This window comes from Ambystoma mexicanum, chromosome 10 (assembly GCF_040938575.1).
Source record: "Ambystoma mexicanum isolate Mex_15411 chromosome 10, UKY_AmexF1_1, whole genome shotgun sequence".
Taxonomy (NCBI): Eukaryota; Metazoa; Chordata; class Amphibia; order Caudata; family Ambystomatidae; genus Ambystoma; species Ambystoma mexicanum.
This window is the reverse complement of record NC_090932.1, coordinates 1,273,045,905-1,273,068,196: the sequence shown is the minus strand read 5'-3', so window position 1 is coordinate 1,273,068,196 and position 22,292 is coordinate 1,273,045,905. Positions and strand designations below refer to the sequence as shown.

At 46.3% G+C, this 22,292-nt stretch overlaps 1 protein-coding gene and 1 long non-coding RNA gene across 7 annotated transcripts in view; one reads left to right on the top strand and one right to left on the bottom strand.

Moving 5' to 3' along the window:
* The window catches only part of EMID1 (EMI domain containing 1), a 949,835-nt gene that overhangs the window by 394,284 nt on the left and 533,259 nt on the right, over window positions 1-22,292 (bottom strand). The window lies entirely within an intron of this gene.
* LOC138492227 (uncharacterized) overlaps window positions 1-22,292 on the top strand; it is a 397,170-nt gene that overhangs the window by 47,465 nt on the left and 327,413 nt on the right. The gene's annotated exons all lie outside the window — the stretch shown is intronic.

Here is a 22,292-nt window from a genome sequence, read left to right as displayed (position 1 = left end):
GCCCTCCTCGAGCAGCTGTGGCTAAAAGTGCTTAACGTGCCTCCATCTTATAAAGGTGCACAGAGGTGTGAAGTCTTCACCTCCTGGAGCAGCCCTGGCTAAAAAGTGCTTAAAGTGCCTCAGTCGCATAAAGGTGCAGAGAGGTGTGAAGTCTTGCGCACCTGGAGTAGCTGTGGCTAAAAAGTGCTTAGTGTCTCAGTCGCATAAAGGTGCACAGAGGCGTGAAGTCTTCCCCCTCCTGGAGTAGCTGTGGCTAAAAAGTGCTTAAGGTGCCCCAGTCACATAAAGGTGCTGGGAGCGTGTGAAGTTGTGCCCTCCTGGAGCTGCTGTGGCTAAAAGTGCTTAAAGTGCCTCCGTCGTATAAAGGTGCATAAAGGCGTGAAGTCTTCCACCTCCTGGCGCAGCCTTGGCTAGGCATGCACAATTCAGGTCGAGTAAAAGCAATATATTCTTCAATGAATGCCAAAATGCTGCAGCTAATTTCAAAAGTGGTTGCAGCCTGCAGGTGATTAAGAGGTGCCTCCAAACTCTTCTGAAGCATACGCCTCCATGATCCCCCATGTCTGACTATGTCCTTGGTCTTGTCTCTGCCGGTTTAACACATTTTTTTATTCCAGTTGTTGCCTAAGAGGGGCGGTAGATATTTTCAAGCTCTGTCTGCTGTCAAACGGGCTAGTAACCTACACAGAAAGACAAAGGACCCCATTACAAATATGGTGGTGCAATACAAATGGAGGTTAAGTGTCAGTAACACAATTACCACCACTTTCCAGCCAAATTACCACACTGCCCCCCTATGGGTTTGGCGGTAAGGACCTATTCTGGAGGTCAATCTTCCACCTTACTGGCAAAAAGCAGCGGATTTACTGCGCAGTAATACTGCGTGCGGTTAATCCACAAAAAATCCCCCTAGAGTCTTATGGACTCCAAAAATGGGAATTTACACCGCCTCACCACCACCTGTGATCTCATTTACATGCGACGGGACGGAATGGTAGTAACAGTGACTGATTTTGGCAGCAATTCTGTGGATTTACAGCCAGACTGCCACCAAACTTGTGATGAGGCCCAAAGCTCTTATCTTTCATCACTGTCCCCTGGGTACACTACTCTGTTCTTAGATCATCAGGCTTTTTTTCGCTGAGTTTTTTGCCGAACATTTTCGGCCAACAAAGACTCATCAACATTTTTTTTTATATTTGGGGGATTCCCCCCAGCCCCCTTCACTATTTTGTAGTCCCTATACCCTACACCCGCCTACGCCTTATGTGCCCTTAACCACCCATCCCCTATATTTTCCGATGAGTTTTTTGGCCAAAAATGTTCTGCAAAAAAAGCTGTGAAAAAAACCCTGACGTTGCAATTATGTCTAACCCTCTGGGTCAAAGCCCAGAAGAATATCTTTATGCGAAAGGGAAAGAACGTAACTAATAATAATGGCTATTTTATCAAAGACCTTTTCATACTCGGTCCTCTCTTAGTTTGCCTAAGTGCCCATGCTCCTGCCTCTTCATGGTCAAGGCCAGAGCAGTGACAGCTTCCAGCATGGCTTCTAGATGGCACAGGCATTGCTGGTTCCACAGAGACATGTGGCGTGGCAGCAGCCCTCATCTTAACCTGGTAGCTGGCCATCCATTTACCACATGTCTTAGAAGATTGCGGGTTCAACAGTGCTTCTTCAGGCCAATTCCTCCATCAAGTGTCTCCTTATGATCCCAGTCCCTCTACAAGTTAATGTCAGCAGACACTGCACTTTTATGGGCAACTGAGATGAGGGTGAGGACCCGAGCCCCAATCAAATGGTTGTCTGCATTCAAACATTTTGGTGGCCACCAAATTCAGGATGCCATCTACAAACCTTGCGGGTTTCCTTCCGGGCAACCTCTCTAGACATGAATCCAGATATCCTGGCCTATGCAGCTTCTGGTGAGCTCCTCAGCGAAACATGCAGAAAACTAGCACACACAAGGTAAATGATACTATCTGAGAGCCGCAGTTTAAGACACTCATTCTGATTGCCCTCAGTCGGCATATCCTATATTAAGGTTTCTGTATGCGCTCCTGTGCACCTTTTATTTTTTACTGCATGCAAATGTTAAACATAGCAGGCCATGTTGGTTAAGCACTGTCTCTGTGCCTAACTGTCCCTTTTGGTATCTGCGTCCTGGGCAGGGGTAGGATGAGGCAATATTAGTCAACTACTGGAGCCAAGACTCTGCACGAGTCGGCACAGACGGATGCTGGAAGACTGCTCCTAGGACAGGAATTGCCCAAAGTGAAGCTCTACACTTTCACCAGTAGGAAAAAGTTTCCATGGTGCCCCCCTCTCTTGAATGAGTGGGCCTAACCAGTTCCGATATCTGCATCGCCGAGGTCATCCTCCTGGACCCCTGAAGAGTTGTGAGCCTTTAGCTGTCACTCCCATCCACTGACGGGAGGTACCTTGTTGCCTGAAACGTGCGCTGCCAAGTGCTGTGCAACTCCAGTGTACTCTAATCGTGGGAGCTTGGCATCTCTCCTCTGCTGCTGCTCTTTTCCAAACAGAGGGGCCTCGCTGGAGCCCGAGTCCTGTGGTCCCTTGTCTTCATGTCTGCTGAACCTTTGCTGGGGTCACCTCACATGCTCATGTCACCTGCCTCATCCTGGTGGTCTTCCATTGTTGTGGGATTTGAAACCAAAGTTATTTATCATCTGCATTCTGGTCTTCTGAACCGTGAGGTCGGTGATGGAGACCGGAACCGCCGAGCCGCTTGACCCAGCTCTCAAAGTTGTCAAACCCAGAACACTCTTCATGCCCGACCCATGGACTTGCAATGCCACAACCAGCAGTCAGAGCAGATGTGCCCAATGGCCTGGACTTGCGCAGGGACATTGTCCTTCGTGATTGTGGTTTGAGCGGCTGGTGAGCATACCTGTTTTTGTCCCCATAGACGTCCAGGCTTGGTAGTTGCTCCTGCATTACAGGGGAAACCTATTCTTCAAGCTATCGAGAAAAGTCTTATTAACAACCACACTTACCTCTTGAATTGAGCCCTGTTATTCTCTATGGGATAACTTTGACTGGCTTGCTAAAACCCCCAAACGTGGTTACTTACTTGGAGTTGTGTTGAACCCTTGCTCTTCAGTTAGGGTTCGACTCATTAAGCTTAGAAACACTGTGCAAGTGTTGCCTTATGATTCTATAAGACCTGTGCTACCTTACCTGACATGTTCTTCCTTCTTTAGGTCATCGCAACAGTATTGCTTTATTTAAAATGTATTAATTCTGAAGTGCGGTGGGTGTCCCAAGTGCACACCTAACTGTGGTATGTATATGTGTGGGCACATTGCCAAATAAGAGTTTGCCTCATTCGTGAGACTTCTGTGTTAAGACCTTGCAGGTCCACTAAAGTTGGCTTCCTAGAACCCTACACCATTAGAGGTACGGAAAGCCTGCTCACAATGTCAAAAACACATTTCTGAACTGTAGTATCTGTAAACTTCAGAACTTCTCAGAGGATGGACTATACAGAAACTTCCACTTCAGCAAGAGTTGTGCTATCTAACTTGGTACATTTTTCGAAGACATATTCATACTTCAGAAACCCCCATCATCCCTTGTAAAGTCATCCCTGTGTTCCATATAAATCATGAAATAATTCTCCCAGTTTTCTTAATGGGGTCTCAATTGAGTCTTGTTGATGAAACTTCCCAACATAGGGTTAAGTGTTACTAAAGGTGTGTTCAAAAGTATTTTGTGTTGTTGTTACACTTAATACGTAAAACAAATTGCACCCACAAACGTTGTGCTCACAATAACAGGCAATTTAGTAAGTCGTCTGTTGTAGTGTGCTCACAATAACAGGCAATTTAATTTAGTAAGTCATCTGCTGATGTACTCTGCTCACAATAACGGAATTTAGTAAGTCATCTGCTGATGTACTGTACTCACAATAACAGGCAATACGTCGTCTGCTGTAGTGTGCTCACAATAACAGGCAATTTAATTTAGTAAGTCATCTGCTCATGTACTGTGCTCACAATAACGCAATTTGGCAAGCCATCTGCTCATGTACTGTACACACAATAACAGTCAATTTAGCAAGTCATCTGCTGATGTATTGTACTCACAATAACAGGCAATTTAGTAAGTCATTTGCTGATGTACTGTACTCCCAATAACAGGCAATTTAGTAAGTCATCTGTTGTAGTGTGCTCACAATAACAGGCAATTTAATTTAGTAAGTCATCTGCTAATGTACTGTGCTCACAATAACAGGCAATTGTGTAAATCATCTGCTGATGTACTGTGCTCACAATAACAGGCAATTTAGTAAGTCATTTGGTGATGTACTGTGCTCATGTTCTAGTTCTGCTCATGTGCTCAGAGGGATTGTGGCACTTCACAATCATATTAAGTATCACTTTCCGCTGATCTGCACACGCCACTGTGAGTATACCCAAAGGGGGAGGGGCAGGAGATTGCCTGGCACTGGCACTTACGTGCAGAGGTGTACATGCCAAAGCATGTGGACCATGTGGCCACCTCTTTGCTGTGAAATCGTTGACACGTGCACGCAGCCACACCGAATTATGGGAGGTCATAGAGGTAGGATACCTTTCATGGACTCACACTTAGTTGTCATGGTGGGCCTTTAGTTCTGCACAGATTAAATATCTTCTATGATTACCCAAGGCATGGCTCATGCCAGGGCTCGCTGCAGTTAAACCGTGCCCTGTTGCTTGGGCACCCACTCGGTCGGACATCGATCAGTGACCCTCAAAGCACTGTCTCGACTTTACCTCCATCCAGGGTTGGCCCCAGGAATTAACGGGTCAAGTGTGGCAAGCTAAATGCGGGGCCCCTTAATTTGAATATGACATCACAGGAAGTGACATCACTCCAACCTGACCTCTGAAGGATGAAACTTGAGCGGATTGTAACCCGTGGCCAGAAGTTTAGACATAGATCTTGGCAGTAGGCTCATTAACCCAATGGCTATCATTGCTGCATGCATATTGTTTTATGGCACATTGAGTATAAATGTAATTTCTTGTCGTCCACCTGCCCCTTTACCCCAATACGTACACATACACTTGTTGTTTTTATGGTAATTTATAGTGTTGACAACATTTTTCTCAACCTTTGCATTTATTTATTTTAGTTTATTTCAGAAAATGTAAACCTTTCCATAAAAACATACATCCCTACAAAAAGCAATACATACAATAAATACACATCACCATAATACAATATATGTCATTAGAATTGAACAAATGTATCTTTATAGATTTCTTAAAGCTAAAGAGGTTAGGGGTCTCCCACAAGCATTTGGTAGCTCATTCCAGAGTCTTGGGGCACAGTGATCGAAACGCATGCCACCATAGTTCTTACGCTTGCACCGTGCCAGCTGAAGTTTGTCATGCCCATTTGACCTGAGATCCCGCACTCTAGGGACCTCTTGCAAACGACCCTGAAGATATTTGGGGGTCTTACCTGGCTTGCATTTATGCACCAGCGTTAGGACCTTATGAGACACTGTCTCGGAAACAGGTGGCCAGTGAAGCGATCTTCTGGCCTCCTAATCTTCCCACCGCTGTAAAATGAGCACCACTGGCTTAACTCATTAAGACTTACATAATAGACTCATTATAAAAAATCCCCCATTCATGCAGAAAAGTGTTGCCCCGTCCCTATAAAGCATACAGCAAGAAACAATTGTGTTTGCGGGGGTGCTATAGAAATGATCAATGCTCCTTTTCAAAACTCACAAGGCGGACAAAACAGCACTGTCAATCAGTTTTACCAGTAGAATAATGTTGAAGGTGAGAACAGAATATTGCACCATATCCATGGAGGGAGGAGATAATTTGGCCTGTTTTGTAAATGATTTTCCATCCAATATTTCACAAAATACAAACAGCCCTCTGCTGGGAAGACATGAGGGAAAAGGGCTCGTGACATAGGTGGGGGAAAGGCTGGTGGCAAGGGAGAGAAGGGAGGTAGTATGGGGAGAAGGAGCACCTGGCAGGGGAAGAAGAGGCTAGAGACTCAAAGGACGAAGGGGCTGGTGACACGTGTGGAGAGGGAGAGGCTGTGACATGAGGGGAAAGGTCTGAGAAGGGAGGTGACACGGGGAGAAGGGACAGGTAAAATGGGTGGAGATGTGGCATTGACACAGAGGAGATGGGCTCTGGTTGTTTACTTCTAGGTGAGCCACTTTACTGTGGTCAGCCACCCTTCTGGTCCTTGGCAGGTCGCTGTCTTCTGATCCTCGGCTCATCTGGTTCATCAGCCCTCTGGTTAGTTGCTTTTCTGGTCCATCATTTCTCTAGTGCTTCGGGTGTGGTTGGCTTTGCCACTTGATAGTTGATGGTGCAAGTCCCTCTGCATTGTACCATAATCCCATGTACGACTGAGCAGTGCCATACATGCCCCATTCCATTTGGGAGATGCTAGCTCAGTCCTGGGTTTGACTTTGTATTCTGGGACATCTAGTCCAGATTTCCCCCTTATAAATCTGGGGCTACAAGTACCAGAAGGCACAGTTAAGTCTAGGACAAAATGAGCATCTCCCGACTGGAGTGAGGCACGTTGGTAGGTATGTAGTGTTACAGCTGGGAGTTTCTTTGAGGAGTCAGTGGGCAGTCATAATGGAGGCCCAGTAAAACAGACTATAAACCGTGGGCAAAGTATCACCTGATTTAGCAACATTTAGCGTAACATTTCATATTATGGCATACCAAGGCATAAAAGCTGGCGAAAGGTTGACTTGCATTGATGCAGGCAAATAAATGTAACCAACTGCGATGTTTCCAAAGTGAAAAATCTTCTTCCCAGTTATTAGGTGGACTGTTCCACAAGATATAGTAACAGTAACCACCTGAAAATATCTCTAAGCACAGGTCCCCCACCGAAACAACAAATGTTGCACAATGGAATGAGCCCATAAACACTTGTGCTATTCAGGGAAATTTAGCATAGACACTAGCCCATAGTTGCCAACATGATCCATTCCAATGTGTATGTGCTTATCCAGTCCTGTTTTATGTCTTTGCATTCTAGGAGCTGTAGTTCTGATTTTCACATTTTAACGCTCAGACTGCAAGTCCCAGAATGCAGCACAAAAACTGGGACTAATGTGAGAAACCTGAGGGTATCTCACTCCTACTCTTCCTGGATCCTCTTCTCAGGTGGCCAGGGAAAGGCCATCGCTTTTGGATCCTTACCCTGGTGGTGGAGAAGAGAGGATCACCTTGGTGGAGGGTCCTTGGGGATTGGGAAAAGGGTATTGTAAGGAAGTCGTGATGGCAACAGTAAAGACAGACACAAGTGATCACAGTTCAAGGGTGTTTATTGAACAATTAATGCAGGGTGGAAAAAATGCCTAACCTAAATCTAAGATGCGAGCAACCATCGACCATCAAATGAAAGATAAGGCGGTCCTTTGGCGTCATGTCAAATAAAAGGGCCTATACTAAAAAAAAGAAAATGTTGCCAAGTCCTTACAACTGATTACAGAAAGAGTGTGGGATAGGGTTTTCAACAAAGAAAGAAGTGTTCTCAAATCATAAGTCAGGATGTGATTGCCAGGGGTCTCCCTTCCCCACATTTTCTTCATGGGACAAGGTGCTTTCCCAGCAGAAGCCGACAGTCCAGTTCCATCTATCAGGTTCTTCCATGGAAAAGTCTCTTTTCACTAAAAAGTCTCTTTCCTTCGTGGCCTGATGTATCCACAAACAAATACAAACAAAAAGTTATTTTCCATAGTTCACATTGGGTGATGGCTTCACCCCTGGGTCCCCCTCTTTCGGGTGCCGACCCCGTTGCACATTGTATTCAACAAATCAATTGAACAGTTCCTTTCTCAACAAAATTTGGGTGATGACTTCATCCCTGGATCTCCCTTGACCAGGCTCGGACCCACTTGACAAGGGCGACAATTCACTTCCCCTGGTCTTCCAGTAAGGATTTTCCTCTCGACTCACCGGCTGTGTTGAACCGCTTGCCTTCCTTTATCCTTAGAACCAAGGTTGTTACCACCGAGACCATCATCCTTCCCCGGTTTAGTTATCAGTAGAGGAGGGTCTTACGTACCGTAGACATCTGCTGTAACGCACGCTGGCTATTGTTTGCGGTCTTATGTTTCCATCTACGGATGCTTCATGGGCCTTGATCGGAAAGGGCAAGGTCACTTCTCTCCTTGTCACCCTCTCGGTATTCGCCATCTTTCGCTTCCTCCTGAACTGCCGTGCTGAGTTCGCTCTCATGTCATGCGGTCTGCCTACTTGTCCTGTGTTCTTATGCTCCACCTTTTATCCCTGTGGGGAAGGGAAAGGGCTGTCAGGTGTGTGTGATTCTGGAAAATTGCCTGACTTTGCCTGACCCTTGTACTGAGACATGTCAGGTAAACAGCTCAGATGTTCGTCCATTGTCTCATGTTGTGCAAATGTGTTTGTGTGGGAAAAAGGGGGGGCAGTTTTTTGGAACATCCTACGTGGTAGGATGGGGAAAAGGTATTGAAAGAAGGGGAATACTGCATCTCACCCGTCAGTGTCCCACTCCCACTCCCTGACAACCCCCCTTCCAGGTAAATCCCCCCCCCTCACTAATCCACTCCCAGGAACTGGATCCAATAGCGATGGTCGTATCCTGGCTACCTGGATGACAGATCCCCGGGGACTAGCCAGAGAGACACTTTCAGGTTTCTCACAGTATACACAGGCGAGACATGGTATCCCCCTTTGCCTTATGAGAACCAACCTAACCTTCCCTTGGCCTTTATGGGCTAATGTAAAACATCTCACCTCATTTTCCTTCATTCAACCTATCACAGTACTGGGACGAGGACAAGGCGACTAGGAGTAGTGAACACTGTCATTTCACCACTCTTTTACTGGGACGAGGAAGATGCCTGCAGAGTATTGTAAAGGTCAGGCATGTCCCAAGTTTTACTCTAATTGCAGTCAGGTAAGTCCGATTGAGAACTCACACCTGCAACCTGTCAACTGGTTGCAGGTGTATAAGAAGGGAAGAAACCAGCGCTCAGACCAGCAGGGAATCCTGTTTGCAAGGAGGCAGCTATGGTGGGCCTTGCAGGAGAGCCAGGACGCCGGGCAGACGATCCAGAGGAACTCTGGAGCCCAGGGTAAGTTGTGCCATAAGAAATCCACAGGTGCGGGAACCTCCGAGGTCAGAGAGATGCAACCGGAGCTGCGAGCAAAGAAGAAGAAACAAAGTAGCCGCCTGTGTCCACAGAAGGGAAGTGGAGCTGCCAACAGGAACAGAGAATCATCAGAATTGCGAGCGGGGCTCGCGGTTAAAGGCAAGCCAGCAGGCGGAGCAGAAGTGGAACAACGTAACTCCCCAAAAGGAACGCTGAGGACCGGTGTGTGAAGAGGAATATCACTTGAAGTCGGGGTGCTCCTAGGGGCTGTGCGGAAGCGAGGCAAATGCCGCATGGACTGAATAACATGTGCAGATTGAAACAAACCCAAAGCCGTGGGTTGAATGAAAATTAAGCAGCAAAGTAAATAGTCACTAATACTGAATACTGAACTGAATTAAAACTTTATGGGCAAAGCTATGACCTGATGAAAGTTATATGTGAAATTGCCCATTTGAATGCAACACACGAAATAAGAGAGCAAGTGTGGAAGTTTGCAGAAAAGCATGACAGAAAGGTGGGGAATAAATAAAACCACCACAAAGTGAACTTTATGCATGAATACAGTGTGGCAAGGCCAAAGACTGGCAAAGGATATGTGACACATTGTGGCAAAGCCAAGAGGCTAACCATGGGAAGCCAAGTGAGTGTGAACATTTGCATAAAGCCAAGAGGCCGACAAGGAGAAGCTAAGTGAGTGTGAAACTTTACACAGGGGAAGATACAGAAGAACCTGTTTGGGCTGAAGAACTTAGGGTTCCTGGTTGTGTGAACTGTAATGGGTGGACCGTGTGGTCTGACAATTGTGCCTAGACCAGGGAACCCTCAATTGTGAAAGCCAAAGACATTGTTGAAGTAAATCAAGATGCAGTAAGCTAATTGAACTGTTAATCCAACCCAGAAGGAGTGTCAAGTTGATCTGGAGTTGTGTTGAACATTGAAAGACTGAGACTAAGGATAAGTTGACAAGTTGAAATCTTGGGCAAGGGAACCCTGAGACTGGATGAATTGTAATGCTGTATTGGGGGCGGGAACATCAAGACTATTTTCTTTGGAACTGTGTTGCCTTGAACTTGGGCAAGGGAACTCAGAGGATCTGTGGAACTGTATTGTCTTGACTTGGGGAAGGGAACCCCAAGGATTTGTGGAACGGTTTTGAACTTGGGAAAGGTAACCCTGAAACCTTTGTGGAGCTTTCTTGTACTTGGGGAAGGGGAGCTGAAAAGGAAGCTAGGAGCTGGAAGAAGCTCAAGACTTTGTTTTGATCACCATTTCTTTTATTTTCGACATTCCTCCACATTGTTTAGCTTTAGTTGTGAGGGAAAGGATAGGTTCTGGACACAGACAGACTTTTAAGTTGAACTTTCTGACTCAGACTTTCCTTAGTTTCGTTCAGGTAGGGAAGTACCACCTTAGCATAGGGCAAGCTAGGCCTTCAACCATCCTAACATTTAAGTTAATAAACCATTTTGTTTTGAACTTTGAATCTGTTGTCTGTGTCTTAATTCATGACGCCTTCACAGTAAGCACCTATAGATTGGAATGGATCATGTTGGCAACTATGCTACCCACCACAGATACACCAACAGAACTCTCCACACTCCTTAAATGCCACTTCGACAGACAGAACTTTACGTTACCAACATGGAGCACACATTAACCACTGCTCCAGATAATTCACAACACATATAAAACATACACATCACTGAGTGCGCAATGTCATTTGGGAGTCACAGTTTGCAACCCCTGGGGACTCCCTTGCGACCCCAATCATTTAAAACATTTAAAACAATCTTTAGAATAAAAATAAACTAAAGCTCCTGGTGAAGTGCCCACCCCAGCAGCCTCCACTGTTTGGGGGCCCCAGCCACACCAGGTCTGGGGGGGGGTCCCCAACCCAGTCTTCACCCATCAGGGTGAAGGCTGGGCCAGGGAGGCACTCAGTAGGGGTTGGCGTTGGAGCTGACCGTGACATGTGGCACATGTCACATGCCATGTTCAGCTCCAAACCCCTTCTCCCTCGGCTTCCTCGCAGCTCGCATACAGGAACCAGGAAGATCTTGCTGCTTCCTGGTTTCTGTTTGTGCGCAGCATGAAGGAGCTGAAGGTGGCCTGGAAAGACAGAACAAAGCAGCAATAAAAAGGTTAGATGACTTTAAAAATATGATGTGTATTCTGCAATGCATGTGTGAAGTGTGTGTCAGATGTATGTATATGAATGGTGGATAAATGAAAAGTAATGTGATGTGGTGTGTATTTAGGAATGTTCTGTGAGGGTGGGTGCCTGTGTAGAGAATGCAATGAGTGGATGTAAGAGAAAGTGTGAGTGACTGGTGGGTGAATGTGTATGTATGTGATGGTGTTTTGTCAAATGTCTTGGGTGGGTGGGTGTTTGCCTTTGTAGAGAATACAATCAGTTGATGTAAGAGAAGGTGTGAGTGAGTGACTGGTGGGTGAATGAGTATGAATGTGATGGTGTGTTTTTAAATATTCTGGATGGGTGGGTGTGTGCCTGTCTAGAGAATGCACTGGGTGGAGGTAGGAAAAGGTGTAGGAGTGAGTAACTGGTGGATGAATGAGTATGAATGTGATGGTGTGTTTTTGAATGTTCTGGGTGGGTGCGTGTGTGCCTGTGTAGAGAATACAATGGGTGGAGGTAAAAAGAGGTGTGAGTGAGTGAGTGACTGGTTTGAATGTTGTTGGTGGGTGGGTATCTGCCTGTGTGGAGAATGCAGTGTGAATGAATGTGTGAGAGGATGTATTTATTTATTTAATTTTTATTGTTGTTTATAATGCGCTTAATACCTCAGTTGGGTTTCTAAGTGTGGATCTGGGATTTGAACCTCCGTTTCTCTGTGTGGTCTTGGTTCCTAGACCAGCACGCTGCCCCTGAGCTATCCTCCATTCACTAGACACTAGAGCATTTTTGACACATGCTTTATTGACCTTGCATCATTTACTGGTATTTTGAGGCAAAGCCAAGTTCATGTGTGTCATTACCTGGCTAGACTGGCATTTTGGTGTGGTCAGTCTAGCCATTGCTTACTGTGGCATGACATTTATTACTCTCCATCTTCGAGAAAGTAAGCATGATCAGTAGTATTACCTTGCTAGACTGACGTTTTTGTGTAGTGGCCTGGATATGTTTTACAGTAGCATGACCTTTTATTAATTGAGCATCTAAGATGAATAACGCATGATATGTGTTCTTATGGGTCTAGACTGGCTAACATTGGAACCAGTTTGGACAGGTGTTCATATTGGACATGTCACTTTTAATGGCCAAACCAATGGGCGTATGTTCTTGCATAGGAATACTGGAATATATTGCCAGAGCCCGTTTTGTAGTGCCAGTGATGATACTATAAAAGAACATCTTAAAGCGAACATGAGAATGGTTTTATATAGGAATACTAGCATATGTTGGTGGAGCCGGTATAGGTGTGGAGCTAGTCGCTAGAGGTAGGTGTCACAGGTTTCCCCCTTTCTCACCTGTTTTCGTTGTCTGATGACTTCTTTAGGAGGAGTCTTCTTTCGTATGGTTCGGGTTTTATACAAGCCCGCTCGGCCATCCTCGGCTTCTAGTGTTCGTTCAGCTTCGATGTCCAGGATCAAGGGAAAACTCCAGGAAATTCAGAAAAAGGATATGGAGCACGCGGAGGCGGTGCAGGGGTTCCGGGAAGGGCTGGATAAGAAGGAGGGAAGGTAGATTGGAAGAAGGGGTTCCAGGAACCAGGAAACAATAGAATAATACAAGGGAGAGTACAGAGCACACGTCCGGTCACAGCTAACAGCAGCGTTGAGATGCGCGCGGCCGCGGGGTGTGGCCTCTTTATAGAGTACGCTGCGTAGAACGTGAAGACTGGTGAGCAGCGTTCTGAGCTTGCAGCCATGTTGGTAGTATTATGGAGTGTAATCCCCGACATGTCAGGGACCAGGAGGCCCAGAAAGGGCGAGTTCGATTGTTCATGACAGTAGGAGCAGTCTGTGCAGTCATTACCCTCTGTGAGCTCCTGAATCCTGAGACTTCCAGTCTGCTACTAGCTTAATTGCTTTGCCCGTGGGAGGACCCTTTAAGAACCACCCCATGCTGCGGAGCGGCTGCGGAGCTAGTCGCAGAGGTAGGAGCAGTCTGTGCAGTCACTACCCTCTGTGAGCTCCTGAATCCTGAGACTTCCAGTCTGTCTACTAGCTTCATTGCTTTGCCGGTGGGAGGACCCTTTATGAACCACCCCAGGCCGCGGAGCGGCCACGGAGCTAGTCGCAGAGGTAGGAGCAGTCTGTGCAGTCCGTGTCAGGACTGCAGGACCATTAAACATGCCGCCTCCCCTCGTGACCAGCACCCCCACTGACTTATTAAGCGAAGAAGATGGCGAGAAAAGACGCCTGAGGAGCGCAAAGCCTCTTCTTTCAAGAAAAGACCTGCAAGGGAGCCCAAATGCACAAAGAAGCCGTCTGCAGTTGGCTCCAGCAAAGTTATGCAAGCAAAAGTCGACGCATAAAGACACTGTAATGGACGCTCCAGCACCCTTATCTTCAACCAGCAATCTGCCAATAACAGACGCGCAGAAGTCAAATCTGGCACTGATTGATGGGGCCGATGAAGTGACCCAACTAAGCCCGACAAAGGGCACAAACAATGAGAAAGTCACTCTCGCAACCAACGATCACGGGCCGTGTGTGGCTGCTGACCTACCTTCCTCGCCACAGGCCGGAGGGCCCCTGGGGGGAGCTCAGTCCCAACCGCACTGCCGGCCAATATCATGAGGAGCAGTGAAGCGAGCGGAGAAAGCGAGCTTCAGTTCGGGGCTCCGTCCTGACTGCGCCGCCCGCTCTGATCACAACAGTGCCTGACACGGATGTTGAAACTTTCCCCCGACAACCAGCGAGCATGGAGGGTTTTGCTTTGCCCGCAGACCCTCTGCTCCTTACCTGCCTACCTTTCCAGGTCACCCAAGCGCGGAAGGATGCCTCACCCAACGCCGAGCCGCTATCAGCAAGCTCCGTGAAGCCCCGTGACGATCCCAAAGGGGGCGGGGCTCCTGCTGGCAGCGGGCCGCCAGGAACTGCTGTGCACACTTCAAGGACATGAAAATCGTGAAAGATGCTCCTCCTCTATTAGGATTAACCAAAGCCTTGCCGACCAGCACCAAACGCATGCCTGTGGGCAGAGTAGCAGACCTACCAGATGAATCAGGATTAAGGAAGGGAGAGGTTGAAGCAGTAATGGAGCTTCATACTCCAAACGAGGAAACAAACATGCATCCCGCAAAAGAAATCGAGTGCCAAAACCAGCCACGTACAAACCTGCCAGCAAAAGAACTTCTGCGTCCAGGAGGGGGAGACCCCATAGAAAACCACAAATCACTACACAAAAAAAGATCCTCATAAAACTAACGCAACTAAACTCCCTGAAAGACTTTTTCAAAAAATAGGGGAAAAGAAACCATATTCACCTAGATGAACTTTCAGATGCTGAAATTTTAGAGGCAGTCATGGAGCCGGTGCCAGCCATTACAATCCGGAAAACTGGGAATCCCAGCGATTCCGCCCCTGCATCTACACATACGCTGAAAATCTCGGCGCAGCATCTCAACAAAGCCCCGGAATGCCCCGCCACAAAGGACAGCCTGCCTGCAGAGCCTATATCTCCTACATCTTATACCGCTGAGGACTGCACCGGGCCGGAGAAATCCTCAAGCGAGGGATCAGCAAAACCCAACAAGCCAAACGACCTCAACATAGTTCAGGAGATCTCACACCAGAAAGCTCACTGATAAAGGAGCCTCCGATGGTGGAAGGAGCAGGGGAGCGGCAAGATGCAGATGAAAGATCCTCACGACCAATCTCAAGTGTCAAAAACCCTCAATATCAGACAAAGGCCCTTGGAAAATCGAACAACATTATCAACCCATCTCCCCAGGAAGGGACAAGATCCCTTGGAGAATTTGCGGCACCACCCCGCAGGAGCGGCAGAAATCCAACTATTCAGCTGTCACCTCCATGGGAAGCCAATCAGGTTACCCCGCCTAGCACGTCATACAGGCGACAGAGTCGCGGCAACCTCTGGCCTCCGCACAAAAAGATAGCCCGACGAAAAAACCCGACATGGTAATTATCATGTCAGCTATCACCATTGCACTGGCCCCCTTCTGCAAGTTATATGAGGCCATAAACGATAACCTAAAAGATCATTCGACGTTGACTGCAATACCTAGAAGGGTATATCCAGGCGATGGAAAAAAAGATTCTTATCAAAGACCCAGGCTGCAATAAAGACATCCCAACAACTACAACTAACACAGCTCAAAGCACCCAAACAGAGCACAAAATCTCGCTATCAGCAACAAAGGGCCCACACTGGGACAACTTTAGGATTTTCAATCACCCAAACTGCAAGAACTCGCCCAGAAGCTCCACTCTACCAGAGGTGGTCTTCTTCAAAGAAAGCTCACCGAGACAAAGCAAGATAGACCCCAAGGCTAGGAAAGAGGATTCTCTCAAGAAGCGAAATATTGCTCTCAGGAGCCCCATTGAGACTACTGAAAGGTCAAAGAAATTACCACTGTCAGGAAACCAAACAGTTCTAAAATTAAATGATACGACAGGTTCAAAAAGACAGAACACAGGGGAAAACAATGCAAGGAAAACGCCAGACCACACACCGTAATCACGGAAAAGTAAAGAAACGCAGCCCCCCAGATCTGACCCAAAAAGACTGCCACTGGAAAAACGTACTACTAATCGGGTGGTAAAATCCCCAAGAACCGCCAAAGAATTCCTTGAAGATATGTCATCAATGAACATCTCACAGCACCTTACAGAAGTCTCAGATGAAGCCGAAGAGAGAACAGCAAGGACACACACACCCAAGAGAAACACCTGATTGGCTCAGATTCCGAAAAAAACAACGGGAGAACGCTCACACCATCGAAAGATGGAGAAATCTTCAGGATCAGGAAGGCATGAGTAGAGAGAGCCGCCCCGAAAGGGGCAGAAACGTCTCCAGGCAAAGGTCCATAAACCCGAGAGAGCAGACTAGACGAGACAACCAGAAAACAGAATCATGGGCTGAGACGCTGGCCCTGAAACTGGAACAAGCCTCGAACAATCATGACAATTTGGTGCTCAAAAGAGGGACCGTGAGAAACATCTTCAGAAAAATGTCTTCTCTGAAAAGTTTAAAAGCACAAGACTATGTCAGGGTCGAACCCTATCACAGAGGCACAACTGCCAAAGCCTATCTTCATATTAGAGTGGCCGCCATGCCCCCTTCAAGTAAAAACGCAGTGGACAAACTGTTTCTACGCGGTTTACATCTATCAACACTGCCAAAACCTGGCCCAGCACCGGCCGCATGGGAACACAGGCGTGCGGAAAAGCTGCGAAACACCCACTATCACCCTAAAACTGAAGACTTGTACAACACCTCGAGAATGCCAAGACACAGAACAAAGCCGGAAGTGCAGAGACTGGTGGATTACCAAATAACTCCCATATCAACTAAGTGGGACATTAAGAGGGACAGAGCCCCCGGAAACGAGCCACGAGCTCGACCCATCCATACAAGATCCATCTGAAAGAGGCTCAGAGACCATCAGCTGATCTGCCGAAAGGAGATCATCCAGACAAGTTGGACAGCTCCTCAAGCAATTCCTCTAAACCGGCGATAAACAAAAGTCTGCTCTCACCAATGAAGCAACTGTGGGCTTGGCTGCCAAAGACACTGGCTTCCCAGAACAAAACATAGCAATTTGCTACCGACGGTACCGAGGCACAACCATCGGGGACGCAAGAAAATCCTCTACTGTCAACAACAACTCTACACCTGGGCTCCTGGAACACAGGTGGATACAAGCATTTAATGCAGAAAGGAGATGTCAACTTAAATGACTTTGACATCTTGGCCCTCCAAGAAACTTGGCTCTCTGAGACGCCATACCTTGATGGCTTCAGCATAGTCATCTCGCCAACCAAAAAAAAACACTTTAGGCCGTCCATCCGCAGGAATTTTATTAGCGGTCCAATCGGGAAGAGGAATAACCATCCAAAGGACTCTGTCAACCTCATTGAACCACCTAGCAGTGCTGACAAGCTGGTCTGTGTGGGACCCCAAAGACAATCAGCAGATAAAGCTACTGGTCGCAATCATCACTGTATATTGTAACCCCCAAACCATAACCGATGACTGCTTCTTGAAAACCATCGAAAAAACAGTGGACACGATTTACGCAGAGAACGACGTGACTCACATCATTATCTGTGGTGATCTGAACGCCAGGTGTCTTCCAACATCAGACAGTCGGAAATCGGAAATTACACCGGCAGAAAAAAAGAGGAGCACGATAGCAAGATCTGATGGAATCTCGGGGTTGTTTCAACTTTGACCAAGCTTTTCCTAACCCCAATCGCTGGCCAACATGGGAAAGAGACTGCTCGAGCGCAACTATTGACTACATATTTGCGTCTGAGAATCTCCTAAAACTGGCAGTCACTTTCGAAGTCGTAAAAACGGGGGCAAGTGATCACAACCTCCTCAAAGCAACTTGAATGATGACAATAAGGGAAGCACCGAGGAGCGAACGACAAATAGAGTGTAATACTCAAGGGCCACGCTTAAAACTTACAGAGTCCAGAATAAAAGAACTAACAAACAACTATTCCCAGCAGCTGGCAGGCAAAAAACTGCTAAAGGAGACAGAACCAGATAACCAAGCGCTATTAAGCCCATACAAGTTGCATCACTATGACAAGGTGCTGGTAGAGAAAAGGGCCGCCTTGAGACGCTAAAGATCAAATCATCAAACTCACCAGCAGCACAAACTGAACTGTACAAAGAAACCAAGTCCTATAAAGCTTGGCTAAGGCACCTGCGCATCATCCTCTATCAAAGAGACTCTGAGGAAATGCTGAAAAAACTGGCGAGCAAGAACCCCAGAGCCTTCTGGACCTTGATTAAGGCCTCGGGAGCTCATCCTGAGCCTTCACAATTGAACACGGTGAGCAAAAACAGTTGGATAGCCCATTTCTCTGCACTCTTCAGCGGCTCAATGGGAATGGGGAGGTCAGATGCACCGGCACCATTCAGAATGATGCCGTTGCATCCGACATGCTTGGCTCGCGGGTGCCGTTCCGTCTGCCAGGCCTGACCTGGCGGGTGAAAAGGCATCCGCGAGCAGAACTCAGTTTGCTGGTCCGGTAACTACAGTGCCGGCAAGCTTACCAGTACCGTAGTTACCGGACCGGCAAACTAGTAATGAGGCCCAATTGCTTTTTTGCATTTCAGTCATAGACATCATGACGAGCGTTTAAAGGGAAGCTTTCTCTTTTTTTGCATAGGTTTGGGCACTTGGGACTGATGGGACCCCTATTGGCGAGGTAACATACTGTAAGGTGTTTTTCATATGGAAAGATCCCATCAATGCCTGAGGCCTAAACATCTGAAAAAGAATAGAGCAGTGAGAATATGGCAACAACAAAGGAGTAATTGCAGACCATTAAAAGCACTGCCAGGCACCCCTTTCTGGGAGCACTCTGGCTGCAAAGTGTAATGGGCTTGGCGGAAAATGTAAACTAGCCCAATTACACATGCTGGGCACTGTCTCAGAGGCTCACCCTCTTTGGAGAAAGTGGGTCAGCCTCTGCGCAGGGCCCCAATGAGTACGAGGCCCAGTGAAGCTGCACATGCTGTACTTGCCTAGCGCCGGCCCTGCCTCCATCACAGACTTCACTACTGTTTGTCCTCAGCTGCCCCACACCTGGCAACTAAGCTTGAATGTTGCCTTCTTTCACTCCAGGAGCAAGGTCTTCTCCGGTGCCTTATTCCCTAAATGCTACTTTTGGCATGTTACGCCCCTACCCCTTAACTCCATGCAGCCCTTTTATTTTTAAATGTAACTTTTTACTCCGTCTTATTTACCATTACCCTTCGAAATGCACACAGATAAGTGTATAGTTCTGTAAATTATTGTTCTGGACAATTTGAGGACACAGTGGAAGGGGGTGGCACCTTGCAAGCATATGTTTCTAGGGGTTTCTAGTGAACCATTAATTGCAGTGCAGGCATACAGAGGGGAGATCACGCAAGCATGCATGCAGTGCGGGGTTAAACCTTGTGGATGCCCCTAGGCAGTTGAAATTTTGGGCCCCGTCCTTGCAAATTACTTTAACTCGGACGCCGACATTACGGGTCAACAATAGAGCAACGACAAACAATATTTACGCTTTGTTCAAGAAAATGAAATCATTCTTAAGTGTAAGTCAAAAATTAGCAACAGTTCCTGAACAAGATAGATTTGTTCTGTTAAATTAGACGGTGAAATTAAGCAAACGTCATAACTCAGAAAGCTAATTTACAGTAAAAAAGACATCGGGTATATATGCTTGTCTGTGTTCGCAAAGCTTCTACTTGCGGATATTGTACTAGGGCCTGAGTCGACAGGAACTCTTGCAACCCACTAACTCACAGAAAGCTTCGCTTCTGGAGGGGTCTAGTGCGTGCAGAGCGCCCTAGTGGGATAACATTGAACTAAGTAGTGTGCACATTGGCCGCTAGATAGAGATGACTATCACTACTGTACATTACATGTATGTAGTTTGCACTGGATTTCTTTATAAACTGACAGCTGCCAGAAGATGAGCTTTTAAGAGACAAACTGTTATGTGAATCTGATGTCTCTGGTTTATGTACTTTAAGCTGTTAATTGGTACATTACATTAATACAGTATGTTCTCTATAGAGTCTTTAATGTAAAGTTTTTGTTTCTTTGAGCTGGTCAATTTTTTTCTATCTTCTGGAGAAAATGTAAGAAAGCTTGATTGTAATTTTCTTTCAAGATCAAATCACTATCATTTTTAGCCGTTGTTGCAGGGCCACTAAAAGGAGTGGGCCCATAGGCCTTTGCCTATTTGGTAATCCGGGACTGCATGCATGCTACTTAATGGAATATTATCACCAAAGTTACTAACAGCGGCAGAGAAGGGGGCTACCATAGGCCTTGGCCTATTTGGTAATCCGGGACTGCATGCATGCTACTTAATGGAATATTATCACCAAGGTTACTAACAGCGGCAGAGAGGGGGGCTGAAACTAGGAAAAGGGATAAATGCAAGAGACAAAGACATGTCTTTCGTGCCCACTAGCCAGGGCCTTTGGCTGTGTGCACTGTATATGTTTCCCCATTATGTTTCTTTTGGACCCACCATTCATGTTTTTGGGTCAATTAGCCAGGGCCCACTCCTTGACATCTTGCCCCATTAGGTTTTTTTTTACTTTCTCTTGTTTCAAAAATCCTTTTTTCCCATAACTGCGGTTATATTAGCAATGAACTACAAATAACCAGAATATGCAAAAGTAACCCTGAATATGTGTTTGATCCAATAACATTGCAGTACTCCACGGGAATACTGATTGGCAGTATTTTAGGGAGACTTTCTGCAAACATTCTGCCTATTTTTACCTCCACGTGAACGGGGGTGGTAAAAATCAAAATTGGCACAATTTGTTAAAACACTTTTTTTACTTTGCAGAAGGGGAAGCACAGGCTTGTCCCTTCAATCCAGTGAAAAATTGTTTTTTTATGAAGGGCTATGGTAACTAAGTGAAAAGCTTTGCATCTCTTATGCCCCCTCTCTCACTACCTTACTAGTAATGCATAAAAGGATCAAAATCGACCCTTTTGTTAATACAAATAAGTACAGTAGTGTTATCAGCCACAACTGTGCTAAATCCATTTCTACCTTCACATTGATTGTGAAAATGGCTGAAAAATGTTTTAAAAACAGCTTTTCACACTACAAATGGCAGAGATGATATTTCTGGAATATACCCAGACTTATTCCTGAAATACCACCTTCTGAGATGTTAAACACTATTGTGTGGATTTTCAGAAACCCCACCAGTGGAGGTGCTAACTTTCTTTAGTGATATTTCCTAAAACAATTATGCTAAACTCTGAATGCCCCCATTCGTTTGTAGTCGTCTACTAATAATTATTACCTGAATGCTGCTTCTTTCTGTAGATGCTTTTTTAACTGTGCCCAAAAGTGAGTACCACAAACAATCCATAAGCAATGTCTATGCGGCTATAAGTAACACCCGTAGGTGCTATTCAGGGTGCTATTAAACTCTATTTGTAATGAACTCACCAGTGATCCAGAAATTGACCAGAATATAGGGGAAGCATTCTTACAGAATTCGAGAACAAACACAAATAACAGATGGACCCTTACTTCCTTGGCAAGTACAAGCTATGATAGTCTGCTGAGGATTGTAACAGACGAATGGTATATAGGCCGCCATGGTGCCAACAAGACCATACAGGGTCACAGATTTTGTCATTTAAATTTCATTGGTTTGCAGGACAAACGGACAGCATCCCAATCAGCAAACCTGCAATGCCCTCTAGATGGGCTGTTTTGATACCTTCTGGTACCCTTGGCACCAAAACATTGAGACATACTCTAACAGGCCTTTCAGCACCTTATTCCTGACTAAAACCATCTCTCTCCATTAAAAAAACATTGGTCCATCATTTGTGTTCATAGTGAGAGATACCACGTGGTGTAGTAGTATTTCTGGTTAAAGATGCCAGCTTTCTATGCATTTTCAGCCCCGTCCTCCTCAGGCGAGGGACGTAGGTCTGCACCCCCATGATAGCCTGTGCTGTTGATTCGAGGTCCATTGTCCACCGCAATCTATTGGCTTTATTTCAACGGTACTGAGCCACTAATCTCCGACAAGCCATAACGACTGTGCTCGGCGGTTTAGACACACATGCACAGTCCAGTTTATGATCGGCAAGCATTGCCTTAGGTAAATAGGGAGGCCATGGTGCACACTTACCAAAGTCCACTGGAAGTTAAAGGGAAAATAATAGACACTAGGGTTAGGGGTACTGGATGACATAATGATAGGGTTGAAATATTTTGTCTTGCACCCTGCAACAAAAGACTTTCAATCCCGCCCCCTTCATTTCATTCTACTTCCCACCTGTCTGATTGGTGCATAATTTATTAATTGTTTTATTTCATTGACTGGGGCTGCATTCTTTCACAATGCATACGTTGCTGCCGGGTGGTATGAACCTGCACCTCCGGCAACAGGTCTTTTCCCCCCTCACTCGCTCACTCACTGTGGAGGGCCAC